The following is a 7,779-nucleotide window of genomic DNA, read 5'->3' as shown; positions in this document are numbered from 1 at the left end:
TTTGAATTATGGTGTGGCAAAGAATACTAAAAGTATCGTGAAATGCCAAAAGAACATACAAATCTGTCTTAGAAGAAGTACAGCCAGAATGCTCCTTAGAAGCAAGGGTTAGGGATCATGAGGGAGGGGGGAGTGGGGAGGGAGGGGAAAAATGAGGACCTAATGCCGGGGGTTTAAGTGGAGAGGAAATGTTTTGAGAATGATGAGGGCAATGAATGTACAAATGCGCTTTACACAATTGATGTGTGTATGGATTGCGATAACAGTTGTATGAGCCCCTAATAAAATGTTAAAAAAAAAAAAAAAAGCAAGGGTGGAGAGATTTCATCTCACATACTTTGGTTATGTTATCAGGAGAGCGCTGTCCCTGAAAAGGACATCATGCTTAGGAAAGATATCACGGAGGGGGAGTAGGAAGGAGTACGATGCTTGACAACATGGATTAGCACAGTGTCTGCAACAATGGGCTCAAACATACAACCACCATTGTGAGGTGGGTGCAGCACTGGGTGTTGTTTCATTCTGTTGGATATAAGGTGGTTCTGAGTTCAAACAGACTCAAGGGCACCGAACAACAATGACGTGATTGGGTGAATGAGCTTGGCATGTGGCAAAGACATTGATTATGGTGAGTCAAAAGAGCAATGTCAGATTTAATTACATCCTCAAAAACTAAGTGTCAACTTGGCTGGGCATGAGTCTTAGGTGTTTGGCAGTTATGTAATGATGAGCTAATCTCCCATGACGTTGTCTGATGTCAGAGCCTTACATCAAGTCACAGCCTGTATTTATTATAAGGGGATTTTCCAAGGTGCTGCCAACATCACACCTTTTGTTTGACAAGAGAATAAGAGGAAACAGAAATGGGCAAAAAAAGGAATCTGAATAGCATTGTGTTAGTCCAGGTTGACTAGAGGAACAAATTCATAGACACTTATATGTGTATAAGAAAAACTTTTATATACAAAAGCAATTGAATATTGAGAAAACATCCCAGCCCCGTCTAGATCAAGTCCATAAGTCCGATATTAGCCCATATGTCCGATACCAATCTATAAAGTCCTCTTCAGACTCACAAAATACATGTAGTGATGCCAAATGCAGGAATATTACAGGCCAGTGGGTGGGAAGTCTTGTGGATCCAGTGGCGTAAGCATATCAGCACTGGCAGGGGTCTCCACGTGGCTCCTCCAGCTCCCAGGGCATGGGCTCTATCAGCATAGCGCCATGTATCTTGTCAATAGAGCATCTCTTAGGGAGTGAGCAGCGAGAGTGTCTCCCGCCTCTAAGGAGGAAATTATGGAGTTCCCAGAATCCTCCAGAGAAGGCCATGCCCACACAGAGGCCTTATTGGCTATGACTTGATTGACAGGCTAGACTCCACCCCTTTTCTCTTAATCCTCTCAAATTGATAAATGATTATATAACTACCACAAGCCCCCAAAGTGAAAAGCCAGTGAATGGGTCTTTGTATGTTGTGCCCGGCACTGAGAATCTCCTAGGCCCTAGTGGAAGACTAATGACAAGTCAGGGGGTCGTTTCCAAGGAGCATTGAGTCCACAGATGTTGAAAGGCAACAAGGCCCTTCCTGCAGAGCTCACAAAACAAGAAGACCTTGTACCTAAATTTGAATTTCTAGCCTCCCAAACTGTGTGAGAATACATTTGTTTCCTAAGCCACCCATTTTTGGCATTTCTGCCATAGCAGTGTGCAATAAGTGAGAGTCCTAATCCCTGTCATTGCCACGCTGCTTAAATGTAGAGTCCTTGAAGATGTCTATAATTCTATAGCTTGTGGTCATACCAAGCAGGGTGGGTCCTCCTCCAGTCTGACTGCTGTTTTCATAGAGGTGGAGAGCAGAGAGAGGGGCAGACAGACGGAGGAAGGGGCCATCTGTGCCGTGGGTGCAGCCAAGGGACTCAAGGAACTCGAGGGGCTGCCAGAGCTCAGAGAGGAATGAACAGAGCTCTCTCGGAGCTCTCAGGAGGGTCAACGTGGCTCCCACCCTGATCTTGGACTCTCAGTGTCCAATATTGTGAGATAATGCGTTTGTGTCACTTAAAGCCGCTTTGTAAACACCTCTTGTAAAGCAGAAGGTGATTTTGGCAGCACTTTAGGAAAATGCCCCTTACGGTGAGTGTGGGCTGTAGCCTAATGAAGCATTTTGTTATGGAAGACCCAAAACGCACAGACACAGCCCAGCTTTGTCTTCACTGAAGAAAGACTCAGGCCTGGGGCCCGGTAAGGGCTGTGTGAGTTCTTTCGAAGACATTGCCTGCTCTTGACAGAAACCAAGCGGGCCGTGGGTCACGGGCTGGTGGTGTGCAGGCAGCCTCTTTGTCCTCCTCCCCACTGAAGTGCCCAGGGGCCATGGGACCTGGAAGGCCACAGAGCAGTCCTGAGGTAGTCCCCGAGGGAAGCAGCAGTTAATATTGCCGAGCTGTGTGCTACCTCACGAGTGAAAGGCATGAGTGAGGGTATATTGGCATCCAGCGGGTGTAGGTCAGGGGTTATGGGGGTCGTGGCGTTAGGAAGGCGGAGAACCGCTGATCTAGAATACCTCTTTTATGTGTGCTCTTCTCATCTCCTCAACCATATTGTAATCAAAGACCACCATCTTCATCTCCTAGGGGTATTCCAACAAGATACCGCGAAAGAATAGAAATCCTGTGCTCTACGAGTCTGCAGTCGAGAACTCAGCCTTCCTGATTTGCTCAGGGGGCTTGGAGAGAACCTCTTCCATTCCCGTCTGCTGGCATCTTCTGACAGTGCCTGGTGCCTGCTCCTGTTGTGACACAACTTTTCCTCCTCTGTCTTCATCTGTATCTGTTCCCTTTTGTAAGACATCACTTGAATGACATGAAGTCCCCTCCCTATTGGGCTTTTAGAACTCCCTATTATCACACAATTTTCACAGTCCTCATGGGCCTTAAAGATGGAACTGAAGCCCAGGGCTGAGGGCCCTCTACCTAGAGTGCAGAGAGCATGGGCAACACCCAGGCTCTGGAGAGAGGCCCTTGCCAAGATGTTGCTTGCTGTTTTGGGGGTTCTATTGAGTCCCACCCATCGTAGAAGAACCTTCCACCCAGCAGAAGGAGACGTGCCTGGTCCCGTGCCCTCCTGACCATCTTTGCTATGTTTGCGCTTTTTGTTGCAGCCACCGTGTCAGTAAGGTTTCCAGTGGCTCGTTCTTCACAAATAGACAGCCTATTCCATCTTTGGGCAACAGAACTGACACTATTCCACAGCTAGTCATAAGGTTTTTGGTGATTATCTCGCTCAGAAGTGCACAGCCTATTCCTTCTTCATCGTCTGTTCTAAATCTGGAAGCTCCACCGAACCCTGTTCACCTTGGGTGACCTTGCTGGGACTTAAAGTACCAGTGACATCGCTTCCGGCATACAAGCCACCACAGAGGGACCAACTGACTGACAAGTGGTGCCTTGTCAAATGTGGTGAAGAATGTGCCTTGTCAAATGTGGTGACGGCTATCAAAAGATACAGTGTCTGGGGTCTTAAAGGCTTGAAGGTAAACAAGCGGCATCTAGCTCAGAAGCAACAAAGTTCACACCAGCCTGTGTGATCACGAGGTGTTGAAGTGATCAGGTATCAGGCATCATCAGAACAAAAAATCATATTGTGAATGAGGCCGGGAGTGCGGAGTGGAGACCCAAAGCCCATTTGTAGGCCACTGGACATCCCCTTACGGAAGGGTCTCAGGGAGGAGACGAGCCAGTCAGAGTGTGATGTATCAACGATGAAACATACAACTTTCCTGTAGTTCCTACATGCTTCCTGCCTCCCCGCCCCCCACTATCATGATTCCAATTCTACCTTACAAGTCTGGCTAGACCAGAGGATGTACACTGGTACAGATAGGAACTGGAAACAGGGAATCCAGGGCGGATGATCCCTTCAGGACCAGTGCTGAGAGTGGTGATACCTGGAGGGTGGAGGGAGAGTGGGATGGAAAGGGGGAATCAATTACAAGGATCAACATATAACCTCCTCCCTGGGTGATGGACAACAGAAAAGTGGGTGAAGGGAGACGTTGGACAGTGTAAGATATGACAAAATAATAATAATAATTTATAAATTATCAAGGGTTCATGAGGGAGGGGGGCAAGGAGGGAGGGGGGAAATGATACCAAGGGCTCAAGTAGAAAGCAAATGTTTTGAGAATGATGATGGCAACAAATGTACAAATGTGCTTGACATACAATGGATGTATGTATGGCTTGTGATAAGAATTGTATGAGCCCCCAATAAAATGATTTTTAAAAAGTGGTGGCTTCTCAAGATCGTCTCAGGGAAAGGATTTTCGGGGTTTTAGATTTGCTCGGTGGTTGCTCTCCCCTCCCATTTTCAGCAAAGATGGCCACCTTTTCCCGAGTCCATCACTGTACGTGGACACCGGTCAGTGGTGTCTACATTAATCACAGATACAGAGGAATTTGCCTCAGGAGATTCTGGACTTGGAATTGATTTAAGACTTCTGAGGTGATGACAGGGTGGAGTGAATGTGTTTCACTATGGGGTTTCAAAACCTTTGTGCGTATTTTTCATTGTCTTTTAATTCCAATTTCCCACCTACTTTTGAAGCGCTCTCAGACACATGGCAAGGATGTTTAATTAAGGTCAAAGGGTCAAGTGTTAAGAATGGAACTGTGTTCCCCCAAACTTGGTCAGGCCAGGATTCTCAGTATTATATAATTCTCCTCCATTTTGTGATCTAATGTAGTGATCTCATCTGTTGTAAACCCTCACTCTCTGAGATCAGTGAGGCAGGATCAGCAGCCTTGATGTTGATGAAGAATACAATCTATAGGATTAGATTTTAGCTTCAGTCAAACTCCTCTGAGATTTCAAACAGAACGATCAAGCCAGTAAAACTCTGGGTTAAAGGACAAGCCTCGCCCTGAAAGAAGGTATGGGATGGAGCCTGTCCTTTGAACCCAGAGTCCCTGTGCTGAGAACCTCCCAGACCTAGCGGAGGACTGATACCAAGACGCTTGGAGATCTTCAGGAACGTCAGCACCGTAAGGACCACAAGGACTTGTTCCAGAGGCAACAGTGAGAGAAGAGCTCCATGGGTAAGTGCTCTAGCCTCCTAACTGTGAGAGACAGAAATCTCTGTTTCTTAAAGCCATCCACGTGTGGCGTTTTGTTTTGGTTAGACAACATACGTGAACATGTCGTCAGGAGCAACCAGTCCCTACAGAAGGACATCATGCTTGGTAAAGGGGAGGGGCTGAGCACGAGGAAGACCTCCGACAAGATGGAGCCACACTGGCTGCAACCGTGAGGTGGTGGGGGACCCGGCCCGGCTGTTCTTGTTAGGGCCGCTGTGAGGAGGGAGCGGTTCGACACGAATACAGAATTTGTTGTGGGGACTGGAGTGCTCTTCTCACACTTTCTGAAAATGTGGAATCGGTTTTAGAATTAGGTGGTGGGTAGATGCTGGAGGAGTTTAAAGGCAGCTAATAGTACAAGCCTGGATGGCCTTGAAGAGACTGTTGGTGGAATTATGGGCATGGAAAACAATTCTGGTGAGGGCCCAAAAGAAATGGAGATTTGTAGCAGTGAATACGGCAGAGGCAATGAGACACAGCAGCAGGGAACAATGTGGGCAGAAGGAGGAGAGTTGCACGAGGGAGCATGGGCACTGAGCCGAGTGACTGGGCCAAGTTCCTTAGGGCAGGGGAATGTCTAGCAAAGTGCGGTGCCTCGAGCATGTGTCAGTAGAGCTAGCTCAGGAGACCTGTGGAGTAAGAGAGCTAAGCTCCTGCAGGCTGAGCTTCCTGGTGCAGTGCGGTGTCTCTGTACTTCCTGGTGCAGTGCAGTGTCTCTGTGTACTTGTGGTGCAGTGTGGTGTCTGTGTACTTCCTGGTGCAGTGTGGTGTCTCTGTGCACTTCCTGGTGCAGTGTGGTGTCTCTGTACTTACTGGTGCAGTGTGGTGTCTCTGTGTACTTGCTGGTGCAGTGTGGTGTCTCTGTGTACTTCCTGGTGCAGTGTGGTGTCTGTATACTTACTGGTGCAGTGTGGTGTCTCTTGTACTTACTGGCACAGTGTGGTGTCTCTGTATACTTACTGGTGCAGTGTGGTGTCTCTGTGTACTTACTGGTGCAGTGCGGTGTCTCTGTGTACTTGTGGTGCAGTGTGGTGTCTCTGTGTGCTTACTGGTGCAGTGTGGTGTCTCTGTGTACTTACTGGTGCAGTGTGGTGTCTCTGTGTACTTACTGGTGCAGTGTGGTGTCTCTGTGTACTTACTGGTGCAGTGTGGTGTCTCTGTGTACTTCCTGGTGCAGTGTGGTGCATCTGTGCAGTTACTGGCAGAGCTACGCAGCTCTGTAACTCATGCTCAAGCAGACAAGAGGTCAGAAAACCAAGAGGCTCGCGAGGGTTCACGGCCCAGTGATGAGGAAGCAGACGTGGAGGAGAAAAGGAACCGGATTTCAGTGGTGGGGCCGCATGTGTACATTGCAGAAAGGCGGAGCAACAACTTGCTGGTTCTCAAGTGGTAGGCCTCAGCTCCCTAGGATTTGAGTCAGATTTTCATGACAGCATTCGGTAACTAAGGACCTTGTTTGGAAATAGGATCTTTGAAGACGTCATCAGTTAAATTAGCATGATGTCATACCAGGTCATCTGGGTCCTAATTCCATCTGACTGCTGTCCTTCTACCGTGAAAAGCAGACACAGAGCGATAGACAGAGGAGGGAGGCCATGTGCCCTTGGACCTCAAGGTCCAAAACACTCCAAGGACACCAGGCGCTAGCCGGACACTGGGGACAAGACATGGGCAAGTCTCTTTCAGCGCTCTCAGGGGATCCAGGTGACAGGCACTCTGAGGCAGGACTGCCAGCCTCCGGGACTGAGAAGGTACATTTTTGAGTTTTAAGGGCACATACTTTGTGCTCCTTTGTTTGGGGAGCTGCAGGTAAGTGATACTCAGTACTTTTTTGTCTTCAGTGAGGAAAGGAAGGCACTTGTCTGGGAGCCCAAGTAAGGACTGTGGGGCTGCTTGGGGGATCTGGCTAACCTTTGCCCTGGACCAAAACGTCAGTGGCTAATGCTGGGGTTCTTCTGGGGGCTTCTCTCATTTCCTCCTCACTAATGGCCCAGAGGGGATGAAGTCTGGAGGCCTTAGGGATGAGGGATTTTGTCTGGTTGCAAGTCAGCGAGTCCTAAGAGGAAGCATCCATTATGATTACAGAGCTGATTGCTAACTCACAAAGGGCAGTAATGAAGTTATATTGACATGCCAGGGAGTGTAGCTCAGGGGTAGAGCATTTGACTGCAGATCAAGAGGTCCCTGGTTCAAATCCAGGCACTCCCTTTTTCATGTGCCATTTTGATAGCTAACTCTACTATGTACTCCCTACCTGGGCCCTCAGTGAAGGGTTAGCAGTGTCCACCGCCCCCCTCCCTGTGGTGGAGGTGTTAAGGAACATGCCCAGAGAGCTTCCCTCTCCAGGCTGAACGCATCAAGTAGAGTGCACAGTAAATGCCTCTCCTGAGTGTGCCTCTTGCCTCCAAGGTGTCCTCATCCACACCTTAGTTTCTCAGGGTTGCTTAACAAAATACCATCAAGTGGACGACTTTAAAGAACAGAAATTGAGTATCTCCTAGGTCTGTGGCTACCAGTCTGAGTCCCAGGGCTCAGCCATGCCGACTCCCTCTGAGGCTCCGTGTCGTGCCAGTGTGCGTGTACGCGCTGCTCACGCGAGCACCTGGGGGCTCTGAGAGACGCTCCCGTGCTTCTCTGCTACCGTCTG

The 7,779-nt window shown here is 48.7% G+C and overlaps 1 non-coding gene across 1 annotated transcript; it reads left to right on the top strand.

The window, feature by feature from the left end:
• Positions 1 to 7,268: 7,268 nt before the first annotated feature.
• On the top strand, positions 7,269 to 7,340 carry TRNAC-GCA. Its single transcript has one exon. It is a non-coding gene; the product is annotated as a tRNA-Cys (tRNA).
• Positions 7,341 to 7,779: the final 439 nt, after the last annotated feature.

The sequence above is a fragment of the Echinops telfairi genome, unplaced genomic scaffold, assembly GCF_000313985.2.
Source record: "Echinops telfairi isolate 266 unplaced genomic scaffold, ASM31398v2 ScPeMD7_23;HRSCAF=83, whole genome shotgun sequence".
In the NCBI taxonomy this organism is placed as follows: domain Eukaryota; kingdom Metazoa; phylum Chordata; class Mammalia; order Afrosoricida; family Tenrecidae; genus Echinops; species Echinops telfairi.
This window is presented reverse-complemented; position numbering and strand designations above follow the sequence as displayed.